The 18,713-nt window shown below is 33.8% G+C and overlaps 2 long non-coding RNA genes across 2 annotated transcripts; one reads left to right on the plus strand and one right to left on the minus strand.

The window, feature by feature from the left end:
* Positions 1 to 288: 288 nt before the first annotated feature.
* On the plus strand, positions 289 to 12,709 carry LOC128549772 (uncharacterized). The gene is made up of 3 exons (XR_008367924.1): positions 289 to 369; positions 11,402 to 11,521; positions 12,075 to 12,709. It is a non-coding gene; the product is annotated as an uncharacterized LOC128549772 (long non-coding RNA).
* LOC123536778 (uncharacterized) lies at positions 7,725 to 16,638 on the minus strand. The gene is made up of 3 exons (XR_008367923.1): positions 16,579 to 16,638; positions 15,670 to 15,750; positions 7,725 to 8,287 (listed from the first exon to the last, which is right to left on the minus strand). It is a non-coding gene; the product is annotated as an uncharacterized LOC123536778 (long non-coding RNA).
* Between the last annotated feature and the right edge of the window lie 2,075 nt (positions 16,639 to 18,713).

The following is an 18,713-nucleotide window of genomic DNA, read 5'->3' on the forward strand; positions in this document are numbered from 1 at the left end:
AAATCTACAATTGATTCAAGCCCAAACTACACTTTCTTAAGTCAATGTATTGAACATTTCACTCCTAAAGCTATGACAAAGACATGATTGTGTTAAACATTTTGTGAACTGGACGCTTGTACCAACTCAGTAGTTTATTTTGTTGACAATGAATAGCTTTTATTATCAAACAGGCAATCGGTATTCAGCAAAATCAATTTATCGGGTTTAAACTTTAACGAACATATCTGATTTTAATACAAATATATTCTTTTGTTAATTCAAGCGTATAGAAAGTATAGGTAATGCGTTTGTCCTTCTATCTATTGGTCTCTTCTAAAGATATCATTTAAACACAAGTTCTGAAAGAAGTGTGGATTATATAAGAATGTATGTACCATCGTTTTATTATTGTTTATATAAGCATGTTTTTTATAATTTATTTGCAACGTCGATTAAAGTAAAAACATGGAACTAATAGGAAAGCCTATTTAATTCCCCATTAATTAATTTAACAAAAGATTCGTATGTAAAACTCTAGTTTATAAAAGAGAAAAAAAACTGTATTCTGTTAACGGTTTATAGTGAGATTACTATACATGTTTTCTGTTTGTTCTTAAAAGGTATAAATCAATATACCGTAGGTTGCAATGCATTTAAATTCAGAGGTAACACGTAGGCATAATGTTGTAGATTAATATAATTACATCTTTAATTTATTAGCATCTTTCATGGTGTTTTGTTAAATCGTACAATATCTTGTCTGCATTTGTTAAATACTGATTGAACGTTATCTGGAACTAGTAAAACTTTTAACTGTAAATTGCTTTTATCAATATGTCAATGATGCAAAAGTCAGTCGTTTTCACATGAAGATACCCTGTTTGTATGTAGTTTTTATTTATTTGCATAATGTACACCTCCCTTGCACTGTAACACGCATAAGTAACTGATAAATGCCTGCCTTTCCGTTAAGTTGTAATGTTCCAAATAAAAGCAAGGAAGAATATCCAACAGGGAAAGCCACGTTCTAAAAACGCAGCCTCCCCAAAGACACAAACGATCAACACACGCACACAAAACATACGCACAAAATAAACATACAAGGACAAAACAAACAAATACAGGATTACAGTGGGACATCGCCTTGGAACGGTCAGTGGCAAAACCACCACTGGGGAGTTTAAACCGGTTTATCGTGCACCTAACCTCACTCTTACCCCCACCATGTTCCAAAGTCACAAGACAGTGTAAATAAAAGTTAACCCCGCCAGGTGAAACCCTAACATACGTAAAGGCAACAGAAGGCATGTAATCTAAAACACAAAAATGCTCGTGTATATATGTATAAAAATGCAATCCTAAGGAACCTAAAACGCAAGTACTCAATGCCTTTGCAGAAGACAGAGCAACAAGGGAAACATCCTTAAGGTCCGAACGAAACAGGTCAGAAGACGGAAATCACAATAGTTCAGTCCTGGCGGGATTTAAGGACTACTAATCATTGAGTCCTCTGCCTATTCCGTCAGACACAATCAAAGAGGAAAGCGTAGCGTCCAACTGTAAATGGGCTGAATATCAAACATACGGCGTGTCGCAAAACATTTGGGCCATACATTAATATGAAAACTTACACTATATAAAAATTTGAAAAACATTTCTGGCAATATGAAGGACTTAGAAATTAATTGGCTAACTTTCTGCTTTGTTTTACCCATACAAATTATATAATATCTCCAAATATTGTTTGCTTTATTCCCTTATTTAACGTCTTCCGTATGTTGATGCTTGTACTGATAGTCATCACCGTCAACAACATCAAAATTTCTCTCGTTTTTTGCGCTTTTACGCATTTGTGCCATAATATATTGTATAGATATCAAGGCTGTAAACTCTGGTGTTATAGTTTTAAAAGGAATTAAGTATATTATTTCCTAGTTAAAGAGATCAACTCTTGAAAAAAATCAATTACATGTGGCTGATATAAGTATTCGTATGTAAGTCAGTGTCAATAATTGCTCTCAAATGTTTTGATGTAAAGTGCACCTTTAGATGTCCATTAAAATATTCAATACCTTTAACTTAGCAATATACAAAAAGATTAATAAAGAAAGAATAACAATGTCATGTGACTATGAAGCTATATATCTGATACTACACAAATGCTATCTTAATGTTGAGCAGTGGTCCAAATATATTTTAACATTACGCAAGGTATTTATTGTAAACCCTGAACTAATGCTATGGACCACATGAATTCTTACTTACTAGACATAAATTATGCTAATTTATCAAAAGAACTACTCCAAAGTTTCAGATGTACAATATACAGCCGGGATGTTAATGTAAGTAGTGAATATTATGATGGTTTTGGCTCAATTTAACCTTTAGTCTTTGGTACAGATTAACCAATGCTGGACAATTTAAAACCCACAAGTTTCAAACCAGCTAAAAAGTTTTAAACACATATAATATAATGAGTTTACAGAATAAAATATATTGTTTGAAAGAAAGAAGATTTACTGATAATATAAATCCTCATTATGTTACAACAAAAAACGGGAGAAAAATGATAATGGCTACCTGTTCGTCTTGTGGAAAAATGAAATCAAAGTTTGTTAAAAGTACAGGGGGTAATTTAGATATCCATAAAGCAATGTTACCTTTATTACCCAAAAGGGTTTAACACTTCCAGGATATAACTATTGTGGGCCAGGAAATCCTTCAGATAATGGAGCTCCTGTCAACGAACTGGATGCAGTATGTATGGTCCATGACTTTTGCTATGACAGCGGTGTAAAAAAAAGGTACATGCGACAAAAAAATGCTTTTCAACTTAAATAAAACTAAATCAAAAACATTTGGAGAAAAGATTGCAAAACATTTAGTTGTAAAACCCGCAATTAAAACGAAATACAAACTTCGTCTTGGACAAAAACGAAAGCCAAAAAATGGGAAAAGGGGGTAGAGTACACCCCCGAAATAACTGTACCAAGCTACCGCTGGAGCGATGAATTAGCAGAAGAATTACACAAACCAATTAAAAGAAAATTTAGGAAACGAAGAGTGATAGTTAATGATATTGATGATACTTGGTCAGCTGATTTAGTTGACATGCAAGCTTTTTCAAAATACAATAAAGGAGTAAAGTACTTGTTAACCGTTATTGATATATTCAGTAAATATGCTTGGGTTATTCCATTAAAGAATAAAACTGGAGAATCTGTTACTGAAGCATTTAATAAAATAATTTTAAAAGGTAGAACACCAACAAATTTATGGGTAGATGAAGGAAAAGAATTTTATAATAAAAAGTTTGAATCATTTTTAAATAAAAATAAGATTAACATGTACCATACATTTAATGAAGGAAAGGCTGTAGTAATAGAAAGATTTAATAGAAGTTTAAAAAGAATAATGTGGAAATATTTTACAGCAAATAATACTTATACTTATTTAGATAATTTGCAGGATATGGTTGATAAATATAACAAAACAAAACATTCTAGTATAAAAATGACACCAACCGAAGCCAGTAAAAGTTTAAATAAAAGTACTGTTTACTTTTATTTATACGGTAATTTAAAGATACCAAAGAGTAAAGCAAAATTTAAAATTGGTGATCGAGTTCGCTTAAGCAAACTTAAAAGACATTTTGAAAAAGGATATACACCAAACTGGACAGAGGAGATATTTATAATTTATAAAATTAATAATACAAATCCCAGAACATACACTATAAAAGATTTAAATGATAAAAAAATTCAGGGTTCATTTTATGAACAAGAAGTTTTACCTACTACACAAGAAGTTTTTAGAATAGAAAAAGTTATTAGACGAGACTATAAGAAAAAACAAGCTTTAGTAAAATGGAAAGGTTACAATGAAAAATTTAATAGTTGGGTTCCGTTTAGTGAATTGGAAGAAATTTAAATTGAAAAATATTAATATTAATTATATAAATGAGTAATAAAAATCTAATTTCTAAAAATAATGGAATAGAAACAATAGATCAATTAATTATTCACTTAACTAAACTAGCTGCTGCTTACAGAAAAAGTTATAAATTTTGTGGGAGAGTAAGTACCGGTGTCGCGTGAATATTACACGCGTGGTAATATTACCACGCGTGTGATAATTACGCGGCGGCGTGAGAATCGCACGGTTCCGGGTATAGCCGTGATAATCGCACGGGCGGTCTTAGCTTTAGATAAATATACCAGTATGATACAAAAAATTATTCAGGAATGATTTCTGCATCAATGGGTATAAAATAATTGGGTGTTCAGGCGCGTATCAATTCGGGGTTGTGCATCAAAGCCACATACTTTGAAAAAAAAAAGGATTTTTTTTTCATAAATATAATTAAGTTTTTCTTTTTAGAATAGTTTCAATATTTTATCTGAATTGGACTGATATGAATATTAGGAATCCAGGGGCGGACAATGATGGGGAAAACACGAGCGTGCATACTAAAATATAATAATATTTCGGTAAAATTTTTATTTAAGGGAAACAATTATACTCTGTATAAGCGGACTATTTATGTGCGTGGAAACATAATTATAGCATTGCATGCTCTCCTTTTTTTGAAAGAAATAAAGAAATCTATTTATCTTCGAAATCAATTATAAATATGTTTGTGTACTGCAATAAAACGAAATGTTTTATGATGAGCTAATAGGTCTTTATAGAAACAGGGGCGGATAATAATTCACGCCTTTTTGATAGAGAAATATGACGTACAGCGTATGTTAAAATCACACGGGTGTTGTTAGTTTTAGACATATATACAGAAACCACGTACAAGGTTATCAGGAATGATATCTAATATTCAGGTGCGTAGCAACTCGGTGTGTGCATCAAAGCAACATAGTTTTAAGAAAAAGGAAAGTGTTGTTGTTTTTTTTTCTTTTTTTTTTTTTTTTTCATAAACAAAATGATTCAGACCTTTTTAGAATAGTGTTAATACGTGTCCGTATATTTATTTTTAAACCGAATATTATGAACTGATACAATCTTTAATAATCCAGGGGCGGCTAGTAACTGATACGAACTTTAAAAAATCCAGGGGCGGCTAGTCAGGAGTATACTACGATAAATGTCTATGCAGGCGGCGTAATTGTAGGTATATATGATATACCTATATAATGCAAAAATGATTCAGAATGACTTCTGCATCTATTTTTAAAACTTTATTTTCTGATGCGTGGCTTGAGGCCATCGCAAGGGTGCACACTAAAATGTAATAACATTTTGATGAAAATATATTTATTTCTATTTAAAGAAAATAATTATTCTGTATTGAGCAATTATCTGCGTGGTAACACAGCATCCTGTGGAATTAATTTCGAAGTGATTTTTTCCGTGTAGTGCATTAAAATCAAATGTTTAACGACGAGTTGATTCATTAAAATAAACAGGGCAGGGCGGTTACTTAGCATTTTTGCGGTTCGGCGTGTGGCCGTTAAAATCGTACGGACGTTTTTAGTCTAAGCTGGAACAACTGATACGTATTAGACCTTCCTGGTTTAAGACATATATAAAATACGAGTACAATGTATTAGTTTTTTCAAGAATAATTCCAGCATTTAATGGCGTATTTGTTTTTAATATTCAGGTGTGAAGAAACTCGGGTGTGGGCACCAAAGCAACATATATATTTTTAAAAAAAATGGAAAATTAATAAAGTATTTCATATTAAAATTTGTCTTCAAAGGTTCCTGTATATTGTGATAATTACTCGGCGGCGTGAGAATCACACGGTTTCGGGTATAGCCGTGATAATCGCACGGGCGGTTTTAGATGTACACATATTTACCAAAATGATACATAAAATTGTTCAGGAATGATTTCTGCATCAACGGGTATAAAGGTATAAAATATTGGCTATTCAGGCGCGTATCAATTCGGAGGTGAGGATCAAAGCCACATACCTTGGAAAAAAAAGTTGTTTTTTTTTTTTCATGAAAATATGTGCCTTTCTTTTTAAAATAGTTTCAGTTATTCAATATATTTTATCTAAATTGGACTAAAATGCTTAACAACGAGCTGATAAATTATAAAAAATCCAGGGCCTGGGCGGGTACTAGGCATTTTTGCAGGGTATTTATTTATTTATTTACTAAATTTTCAGGTGCGCAGCAACTCTAAAGTGAGCATCAAAGCAACATATTTTGAAAAACAAAATGGGAAAAGTAATAAAGTATTTCATATTAAAAGTTGTCTTAAGGTTTCCGTATCTTGCGATAACTACGCGGCGGCGTGAGAATCACACGGTTTCGGGTATAGCCGTGATAATCGCACGGGTGGTCTTAGTTTTAGACATATATATACCAATATGATAAATAAAATTATTCAGGAATGATTTCTGCATAAACGGGTATAAATAATTGGGTATTCAGGCGCGTATCAAATCGGGCGTGTGCACCAAAGCCACATCCTTTGAAAAAAGGAAACGGCGTGAGAATCGCACGGTTTCGGGTATAGCCGTGATAATCGCACGGGCGGTCTTAGTATTAGACATGTATAATTTGAAAACGAGATGCCCAAGGGCAACATGTCGAGCCGGCCGGCTGTCAAAAGGACTGGGAGTTGCGCACGAAACTCTGTCTCACTGAGACAAACATTTGTGCCAAATAAAAAAATTGTGTCAGGTTATTTTATAATCCCACATTCAATGACAAAGTTATTGTCCGAACAAGGTCAATTATAGCCATATTTGAACTTTAAACTCCAAGTGTGACCTTAACCTTTGAGATATTGACACAGGTGTTGCGCGCGATATGCCCTCTCATGGTGGTGAAGAATTGTGCCAAATTATTTTAAAATCCCACATTCAATGACAAGGTCAATTATAGCAATATTTGACCATTAAACTCCAAGTGTGACCTTGACCATTAAGATATTGACGCCGGTGTTGCATGCGACACACCATCTCACGATGGTGAACAACTGTGCCAGGTCATTTTATAATCCCACATTCAATGACGAAGTTATTGTCCAGACAAAGTCAATAATAGCCGTATTTGACCTTTAATCCCAGTGTGACCTTGACCGTAAGATGTTGACTCGGGTGTTGCGCGCGACACGCCGTCTAATGATTGGTGAACAATTGTGACAACTTATTTTAAAATCCCACAATCAATCAATGACAAACTTATGGTCAGGACAACGAAATACGGACGGACACCGAACAGCCATTTGGACAACGGGCTCTACAAAAAACGGCGTGAGAATCACACGGTTTCGGGTATAGCTGTGATAATCGCACGGGCGGTCTTAGCTTTTAGACATATATACCAATATGATATATAAAATTATTCAGGACTGATTTCTGCATCAACGGGTATAAATAATTGGGTAAGTAGGTCAATCAAAAAATATGAGCCGTGCCATGAGAAAACCAACATAGTTGGTTTGCGACCAGCATGGATCCGGAACAGCCTGCACATCCGCACATTCTGGTCAGGATCCATGCTGTTCGCCTTCAAAGCCTATTGGAATTGGAGAAACTGTTAGCGAACAGCATGGATCCTGACAAGACTGCGCAGATGCACAGTCTGGTCCGGATCCATGCTGTTCGCAAACCCACTATGTTGATTTCCTCATGGCGCGGCTCAATTATAGTTATCAGGTATGAAACTCTAAGACTCTTTAAAAATATTTTTCAATAAGTGTTTAACAAACTGGATGGGTTTAAACTGGATTGGAGTTAAATGGAAAATCATATTAAAGAAACGATCTTTTATGAAACTTTCAACATTTATTTTATGTTTTACAATTATAGGATCTAAACACCAACTGTTACAATGTAGAATGTATAATAACGTGTCTTTCCTAGTAATGCCATAGAAGCACAGATACAAATTTATTTCAATATTAAAGACTTTATAATCCATCATTTAAGGGAAGAAATTCTCAGCAGATTAAGATTATAGATCTATGTACTGAATTTGCACAACTCAAAGCCACTAACCCACACACCCTGTGGTGAGAATTTATGAATTTACCTATATTCACCTTTATGTTGCATATTTGAAGTTCTAACAATGTACTTTTCATCATTTTTCAATTAATCTAACTTTAAATTGAAAACCTCCTAGAAACTGTGATTCTATAAAGTGCACACTTGAAGATAATCTGCTGAATATAATCATCATATATGAAAGTCCTCCTTAAATCAAATTTCACAAATTGAATAACAAATTCATTTTCTTTGACCATGTATAAAGGCCTGGCATATGGTATGAACTCCACTGGACAGCATGATGTGCCAAGAAAGCAACTTCAAAAGCTGATGTCTGACCTAAAATAGATAGAAAAATATTTTATAATGATGTCACTTAATTGCAGTATCAAATGACAAATATATTGCATATAGAAATAGCTAAATTTGGTTTTATCCAAAACATTTTCCTCATTCTTTTTAACAAGTCTGCTTTTTGCTTAATAATATGCTACTTTATATGAAGGTCACACTGACATTCAACATTTTAATGTAGCAAAAAAAAAAAAAAAAACAACAAGAAAACAAAACAAAAAAACAACAACAAGAAAACAAAAAAAAAAACAAAAAAACAAGAGGACCATGATGGTCCTGAATCGCTCACCTCTTCCCACATGACCCAGTTTTGAGTATGACGTCGTTTTTTCTATTATTTGACATAGTGACCTAGTTTTTCAGCTCATGTGACCCAGTTTTGAACTTGACCTAGATATTATCAAGATAAAAATTCTGACCAATTTTCATGAAGATCCATTAAAAAAAATATGGTCTCTAGAAAGGTCACAAGGTTTTTCTATTATTTGACCTATTGACCTAGTTTTCGAAGGTACGTGACCCTGTTTTGACCTTTACCTAGATATCATCAAGGTGAACATTCTTACTAATTTTCATGAAGATCTCATGAAAAATATGGCCTCTAGAGAGGTCACAAGGTTTTTCTATTTTTATACCTACTGGCCTAGTTTTTGACCGCACGTGACCCAGTTTCGAAACTGATCTAGATATCATCAAGGTGAACATTCAGATCAATTTTCATGAAGATCCATTGAAAAATATGGCCTCTAGAGAGGTCAAAAGATTTTTCTAATTTTAGACCTACTGACCTAGTTTTTGATCGCAGTTGACCCAGTTTCAAATCTGACCTAGGTATCATCAAGATGAACATTCAGACCAACTTTCATACAGAATCCATGCAAAGTATGGCCTCTAGAGAGGTCACAAGGTTTTTTTATTATTTGACCTACTGACCTAGTTTTTAATGGCACGTGACCCAGTTTCAAACTTGACCTAGATATCATCAAGGTGAACATTCTGACCAATTTTTATGGAGATCCATTCACAAGTATGGCCTCTAGAGAGGTCACAATGTTTTTCTATTTTTAGACCTACTGACCTAGTTTTTGACCGCACATGACCCTGTTTCGAACTTGACCTAGATATCATCAAGATGAACATTCAGACCAATTTTCATACAGATCCCAAGAAAAATATGGCCTCTAGAGAGGTCACAAGGTTTTTCCATTTATTGACCTACTGACCTAGTTTTTGAAGGCACGTGACCCACTTTCGAACTTTACCTAGATATCATCAAGACGAACATTCAGACCAACTTTCATACAGATCCCATGAAAAAAATGGCCTCTAGAGAGGTCGCAAGGTTTTTCTATTATTTGACCTACTGACCTAGTTTTTAAAGGCACGTGACCCACTTTCGAACTTGTCCTAGATATCATCAAGGTGAACATTCTGACCAATTTTCATGAAGATGTCGTGAAATATATGGCCTCTAGAGAGGTCACAATGTTTTTCTATTTTTAGACCTACTGACCTAGTTTTTGACCGCACATGACCCAGTTTCGAACTTGACCTAGATATCATCAAGATAAATATTCAGACCTTTTTTCATACAGTTCCCATGAAAAATATGGCCTTTAGAGAGGTCACAAGGTTTTTCTATTATTTGACCTACTGACCTAGTCTTTGATGGCGCGTGACCGAGTTTCGAACTTGACCTAGATATCATCAAGGTAAATGTTCTGACCAATTTTCATGAAGATCTTGTGAAATATATGGCCTCTAGAGAGGTCACAAGGTTTTTCTATTTTTACACCTACTGACCTAGTTTTTGATGGCACGTGACCCAGTTTCGAACTACCTAGATATCATCAAGATGAATATTCTGACCAATTTTCATGAAGATCTTGTGAAATATATGGCCTCTAGAGAGGTCACAAGGTTTTTCTATTTTAAGACCTACTGACCTAGTTTTTGACGGCAAGTGACCCTGTTTCGAACTTGACCTAGATATCATCAAGGTGAACATTCTGATTAATTTTCATGAAGATCTTGTGAAATATATGGCCTCTAGAAAGGTCACAAGGTTTTTCTATTTTTAGACCTACTGACCTAGTTTTTGATGGCACGTGACCCAGTTTCGAACTTGACCTAGATATCATCAAGGTGAACATTCAGATCAACTTTCATAAAGATCCCACGAAAAATGTGACCTCTAGAGTGGTCACAAGCAAAAGTTAACGGACGGACGCACGCACGCACGGACGGACGACGGACACCGCACGATCACAAAAGCTCACCTTGTCACTTTGTGACAGGTGAGCTAACAAGAAAACACATGATATAACTCATGATAGTGTTAGTTCTTGTGCTCAATTCTTTTAAGTCAAAAAAGGACCATAATTCAAGATAATTTCAACCAAGAGTTACCTAACTTGGTTTTTGGTAGGTTTGTTGACAAGATCTTATATAAATGCTCATTTTCTTCCAAATTCTGATCAAACTAGCTTATTTTTATCAATATCTGGACAATTTTAGCCTATATTTTCTTATAGGTCAACTAGCATATTCCCTATATATTTATAATCCCCACTAACCAGGATCCTGTCCAAACCAATCTGATAAGGATCCATAAAACACCTGTGGACTTGACATGTAGTCCATGTCAGAGGATCATAAATTTTAGAGATATGTACATAGATAATTGGTTATTTCCAGTGTTTTGCATTTTATTGATTGAAATGCAGCTTTTTTCAGAATACACATATTTTTTAGTTGATGATACACTAATTGTAATTTCTCAGTCATGTTGAGTAATGTCCCAACCAATTAAAATTTAACTCTTACAGCAATGCAATTCTCATCCTTCTAGAAAAACTTTACCTGTATCTAACAAAAATAATTAAAATGTTTTTAAAACACAATAAGAGAAGTGGCAAGTACTTTTTATTCAATTATTATTATCACTGCTGGATTTTATTAGAAATTAATGAAGCGCTCCATTGCGTTTTAATTAAATATCATTGTAATAAAACTTGATTCATCATAAAATGAAAGTACTATTGTATCTTATCACTATTAAGCCCTAATTTAATCAAGTCTTCTAAACTTGTTGTAAAGGTAAGAAGTGATTGGCTGTAAAGATGAAAATGGTCACATCAGGGGTGGTATAGTACGTCATCAACAGGTGCACGCAACACTTCCCGATGCGGCTTTTTTATGTCAAAACACCTCGATTCGGTGAGTAAACTTGCGATTATTTCATTGGTAATGAACAGACTTGGAAGTGACATATAGTCTAAAGTACCCGCATGTGTCTCTAGTTTATCACTGACGTTTGCATTTCTCAAGAAAGTCTTACGTTTAAGAGAGCATTCGAGCACAATGCACTTCATGGAAACACTTCCCCATTCACCACACCATATTATATCGCATGAAAAGAGTTTTCATGCATTTCTAATGACTAAATGCCTTGACGGGTGTTCTTTTATGGCAAACAGCGGTCAGTGATACCTTAATTAATTATTGAAATCTATAGTTTCAAAGAAATCAATAATATAAAATTTCGCCTTCCCGGTTCACCAGGTAAAATGATGCACTTCCCGGCTCACCGCCCGTGTGGCATCGTGTTTGACTTAATTATATGTAGCCTTTCAATTTATTTTGATAAATGGTACTTCGGTTGCCATACCAGCAAAACTAGTATTTAGCAATGAACGTTTATGTCAGTAAAAACAGTGTTTAATTTACTTTCAAGGGCTATATTATGACAGATTTACTCTTTCTTTTTCAGATCACAACAAAAACACCTGAGATATTCTGTTTATCAGAATTAAATTCTGAAGCAGCTAAACACTTGGGGTTCAGCAGTATGATATCCGTAGACAGATGAACATAAAATGCATATAGAAATTCATGCATTTCTCGGGAATAAAATGACACGTCCAAAAAATCAGAATTGTAGAAAGAACAATACCTGCTTGTTGTGGATGTTTGTGAAAAAGTCAGAAATGAAGACCACAAAAGTAGTTGTTGTTTGAGGTTCACTCACTGGCAATATGTGCAGACACCGTTTAAAACAGCTCACTGTTACGTGTGACCACTACCGTACAATATTTAGCCATGGACAGCTTTTGTAGACGGAATTTAATGTGATTTTGCGTGACTTCAAACAATTGTGATTTTTTTTATTGAAACATGCTTTGTTTTGTCTGCCTGTGTTGAAGTCACAGAGTCTTGTCAGTGCCTCTCCTTTCTTCTAAATAACATTTGACAGATTTTGGTGAAAGGCAACAGCAGTATTAAACTTTGTATGAAATGTAGTTGACATAATGCTCATAACGGGTATAACACAACAATGTAAATATTCTTGTTATCTCTATGTTTCGGTCAATAAACGTTCACAGATTATACTACATTGCCACTTTATCATTTTTGTGTGTGTTTTTAATGAAATTTCTGAGTTATAATTGGTGTAGTTGCGCAAAACCTCAACATTTTCCAGTTTAATGGTTTCAAGAGTTATTACATTCTGATTTTTGTTGATTTCGAAGTTTAGGCAGTGCATTCTTTCTGTCGTGTCTGAATATTTCCAATTGTTCAGAATATGTGACATAGAGATGTACATTACTTGATCGAAGAAAATTAAAGCATACAATGTAGAAAGAATTTGTCAGATATGCGATCATAATGAAACTTTAAGGTGAATTTCATTTTTTAAATGAACATTTCGTTGGCGCGATACAGTAATTTCTCATTTTTCTCGAGCAGTTGTGATGATCACGTGGCCCTGAAACGTTAAAAAAAAAATAGTAGCATATCATTAAAAACTAAACTGCATTGGTGCAACTTTATACCTTTAAAAATATATTAAAAGGTTGCTCCTTTAAAAAACATCACATGATAATAATTTAACTATATAATTTTGCTTTACTTAGCATATTATCAATGCATATTCTTATTTGTCTCATCGAGTATTGCCTTGAACTCAAAGCCATCATACTGGACTATTTTCGGTGACACGCCATATATAGTTATCATGAACAAATAATTAGATTAACAAGATAACTAATGGTTTCCAAAATACTTTCTATTTATATTATCATGTGTCGAAGTGCCTATCTAACTATATCCCTTATTAAGGTTTATCTACTGTAACATTATTGGAATTAAATCAGTTATTTATATCCACACCTTCGAACAGCAACCGACAAAGTTTAGTACGGAGACCTAGTTGAACGTTGAAATCCTTGTCTGGGGTACTTCCGTTAGAGGATGTTCTCCACTTCTCAAATATTATGTCGTACAGCTTTTGGAAAATATAATATGTCAATTATGTCTTGCATGCAGATCACTCAGCAATCCTTTTTAACATATATTGAGACGAGAAGTTTTGTTTCCATTTTCATATTTCATGTACCTAAAATAACAAATATAAGGACAAAATAGAACATAATTATATCATACATATGCACGTTTATAGTACATGTATACAACATATGTTCAAGATATGCCTCGTTCTTTCAATATTATCTTGAAATGCTTAAATGAAGTTTACGGACCGTCTAGTTAACAATTAGTTATTCGAATTAATAGAACTTCCAGGCAAGCGTGATCACATTTACATGAGCACCAGCCCGATGTTAGTCATGCTGGAAATTGGTGAGCCGGGAAGGACATCAATTCAGTTGGTGAACCGGGAAGGCGAAATTTTAGTTTACTGATTTTTCGGAAATTTTAGATTCCAACGACTGATCAAGGTATCACTGACATCTGTTTACCATAAGAGAACAAGCGTCAATGCTTGGATTCATCAGAAATGCATGTAAACTCTTGTTATGCGACATAATATGGTGTGGTGAATAGGGAATTGTTTCCAGGAAGTGCATTGTGCACGAATGTTCTCTTACACGGAAGGCTTTCTTGAAAAATACAAACGTAAAGGATAAACTAGATGCATGTGCGGGTACTTTAGACTATATGTCATTTCCGAATCTATTAGTTATCAATGAAATAATCGCAAGTTTACTCACCGAATCGAGATGTTTTGACACAAAAAAGCCGCATCGGGAAGTGTTGCACGCACCTGATGATGACGTACTATACCACCCCTGCACATGCAATCTGTGTACTGAACAGCAGCTTTATAGTAGCTTATTATGATAAAACAGAAGCTAGTCTATCAAAAGTCTAGCCTTGTAAATTGTCCCTTACTGCAATGCATTGCAGAGATAATTATCATTATGGATAATGTTAATCAAATTTCTAAATAAAAACGGGGCATCACTCTGAAAATATTGCTGACAGCCTCCCTTGTCAAACATGTGCATACAGTATCTTTGAAAGCTAAAATATATTTAACTTAAGAAATAAACTTGAACCAATGCTTACGCCAGGTTGATGGATAATCCACCTATGCAGTTCACAGCTCGATGAGGTGAACATATTTGTCAGGGTTGTTTGAAATCCTTCAAGGGGTTCAAGAGTTACAGAACGGAAGGGAAATTGCTAACCAACAGACAGACAGACGACACCGAGGCGATAACATAATACGCTCCTTCAGGCGTATAAAAAGGAATCGAGATCTTTATAATGGCGATACAAGTTGTGCGCAAGTTTGGTTAAAATCAAATCATAAATGAAGGTGCTATTGTGTAGACAAGGTTTAAATAGCTAATTTTGGCCCTTTCAGGGGCCATAACTCTGGAACCCATTACGGGATCTGGCCAGTTTAAGAAAGGAACCAAGATCTTATAGTGACACAAGTTTTGTGCAAGTTTGATTAAATTCAATTCATAAATGAAGCTGCTATTGTGCAGACAAGGTCAAAATAGCTAATTTCTGGCCCTATCAGGGGCCATAACTCTTGAACCCATAATGGAATCTGGCCAGTTCAAGAAAGGAACCAAGATCTTGTGGTGATACAAGTTGTGTGAAAGTTTGTAGAAAATCACATCATAAATGACGCTGCTATTGTGCAGACAAGGTCAAAATAGCTAATTTTGGCCCTTTCAGGGGCCATCACTCTGGAACCCATGATGGAATCTGGCCGGTTCAAGAAAGGAACTGAGATCTTATGATGACACAAGTTTTATGCAAGTTTGGTTAAAATCAAATCATAATTTTGGCCCTTTCAGGGGCCATAACTCTGGCACCCATAATGGGATCTGGCCAGTTCAAGAAAGGAACCAAGATCTTATGGTGATACAAGTTGTGTGCAAGTTTGGTTAAAATAAAATCATAAATGAAACCACTGTCGTGCAGACACGAAATTGTGGACAGACGACGGACGAAGGGCGATCACAAAAGCTCACCCTGTCACTATGTGACAGGTGAGCTAAAAAGGCAAAACAAAATATTGATATAAAAACATTACAAATATCACTGACCTTGAAAAGTTCTCTATCCAATAAGAAGTACTTCCACTGATGCAAGTGTTAGCATGAAGTTCTTCGATTTCATTGTCTTAACTGGAAGTATATTAATTTTTTAGATTACTGTTAAGAAAAAAAATATAGTGCAAAAATGATATAAAGCACAGAGGTAAAAAAAACAACAATAACATGTTTATAAAAGCAAATAAAGGACTTAGTTTCTACATACACTGTACTTACATTTTGGTAAGTATTCCATGTCAAAGACATAGGTTTCAATATTCATAAAAGTTCTCCAGATTTCCTTACAAGAGAAATTTTGCAATATCAAAAATATTTTATGTCAACTGTCACCATAGTAATTACATACATAATATAATGAAAACACTTTAACTGCTTTACAAACTTTAAGTATTTTACTCTCTAAATCTTAACATTAGAATGATTTTAAAGTCTAAGAACTTTCAAAGTTTGATAAATAGGGGCTAAGTTTTTTTTTTCAAATCCTATTGTCATACTTTTCCTTTTAACATATCTGTCATACTGACACTACAAATTATCATGTCTATATAATGCACTAATGGCATATTTGCCAGTAAACACACTGATATCTGTAGACTAGCTCCTAGACTATAATATATCTTTTTTTGAAATATTTCTAAAATTGTGAATATAGCTAGTCCACATCCTGTGATTACATAAAAGTACTTTCTCCAAAATAAAATCACTAAATTGGACTGGCATCTGACACTATTACATCAAAGTAAGAAAAATGACAAAGGTTGAATTTTTTTTTACTAATTCTTAATTATCAGTCTAGTGGCTAGTCTATGAGATTTGTAACTTATATAGTATAACTTACAAATACTTTTATAAAGAACCATCACCATGTTCATATAGAACTGTAAGTATGTCCATCCTTACCTAAATCATTAAACTGTGGTGACAGCCTGTCCAGCTGCAGATATTGGTTAATCTTTCCCCCATTAAATTAAAGATGGTCAGCATGATCACCATTGACTTTCAAGTACCAATCTGATATATGCATTTATATGTGTTGATAATATAGTTTGTTACAGTGGACCTGGGATCAGCTATGAGAAAATATCTGAAATGCAGACAACAATTTATTTTATATATATGGAAAAAAAGTCACCACTTGGAATATACTATTTCTAGTTAATATTAATTAACTCATATCAATAAATGGGAAAGTATCAATGGTCATTTTCTTAAAGTTATATAAAGTTTCACCGTAGATAACATAATGTAATAATGACGAAAAATTTTTTTTAGTTAGCATTAATTTTGTAGTAACTAATATACATTAAACTCCTGAGTAAAATGATCTGGAACACATGCTTTACTTAATAAAAATGTATTAGTGATAACATGAGAGCCCTTCTGAAAAAATGTTAATGTAGAAAATGTAATACTTAGGACTGGTGAATATTAAGTTATGTCGACACCCCCCATGATTTCTGAATGAAGGAATAAGCTGAACAATAATGGTAGACAGTTAAACCCTTATATATCACAGGCAAGATACACATAGGAAAATATGTGTAAATTGTTTTAAAAATTGGCCCTGCTGTTTCTTCCCAGAACATTTTTAAAGTTTCCAATATTACAAAATGGAAAAAGTTGACAATTACCCCCTGACACCCACGTTTATAACAAAAAAAATAAAATAATTTGTACAGTTGTACAGTCTTTATAGAAGGTCATAAAAGGCCCATTTGTGTGAAATTATTTCAAAACTGGAACAGCAGTTTCACATATATATACATATCAGAAAAGTGACCATGCCCTCTGGCATCCATGTGTTCATGCTCAGATGAGCTTAAAATGCAATTAATGTAAGAACATTTTAATAAGATTTGAAAAAAAATACCAGTAAAATTTGACATGTATATGGATAAGAAAGAAGACAGGGAATTTGAATAAGTAAGAAGAGAGGGAATTTGCCTATTAACACAGACCATTCTGCTTTTTAATTTAAATATACCACCAAATAGTTTTGCATAAAAAAGGAGTTTTGCATATCTTTCTAAAATGTGTTTATTTTATAAATTCATTTTTTAATTTAGTATAGTTACTTAGACATGCACATGTGCAGAATAATAAAATGAGGGTTCCAGAGACAAAATAGAAAGAAATTCATCATGTTCATCATATTTTCCAATTTGCAATCACATAACAATAAGATTTCAATTACAGAATTAGGTATAATTATACTTGCTATCAGAAGTCTAAAAGTGAAGAGACTTAAACTGCATAACAAGAGCACCGCCTTGCGGGTGCTGACGCTCATCTGATTTTTTTTGTATAATAGAAATATTGTCCTACCCATGATTTTCTAAGTCTAAAAAGGGCCATCATTCTTGCAAAAAGCAGGATAGAGTTATGTTTCTTGATGTACAGTGTCCACTTATGATGGTGAAAAACTGTTGCAAGTTTTAAAGCAATAGCTTTGATAGTTTATGAGAAAAGTTGACTTAAACATAATATTCAACCAAGAAAATGATTTTTCTAAGTCCAAAAGGGGCAATAATTATTGCAAAAAGCAGGATGGAGTTATGTTGCTTGCTGTACAGGGTCAGCTTACGATGGTGAACAAGTGTTGCAAGTTTCAAAGCAATAGCTTTGATAGTTTAAGAGAAAAAGTTTACCTAAACATAAAACTTAACCAAGAAATCTGATATTTTCTAAGTCCAAAAGGGGCCATAAATCTTGCAAAAAGCAGGATGGAGTTATGTTTCTTGCTGTACAGGGTCAGCCTATGATAGTGAACAAGTGTTGCAAGTTTTAAAGCAATAGCTTTGATAGTTTAGGATAAAAGCTGAACTAAACATAAAACTTAACCAAGAAAACTGATTTTCTAAGTCCAAAAAGGGCAATAATTCTTGCAAAAAGCAAGATGGAGTTATGTTTCTTGATGTACAGGGTCTGCTTATGATGGTGAACAAGTATTCCAAGTTTCAAAGCAATAGCTTTGAAAGTTTAGGAGAAAAGTTGACCTAAACATAAAACTTAACCAAGAAATCTGATATTTTCTA

This window comes from Mercenaria mercenaria, chromosome 16 (genome assembly GCF_021730395.1).
Source record: "Mercenaria mercenaria strain notata chromosome 16, MADL_Memer_1, whole genome shotgun sequence".
Lineage (NCBI taxonomy): Eukaryota > Metazoa > Mollusca > Bivalvia > Venerida > Veneridae > Mercenaria > Mercenaria mercenaria.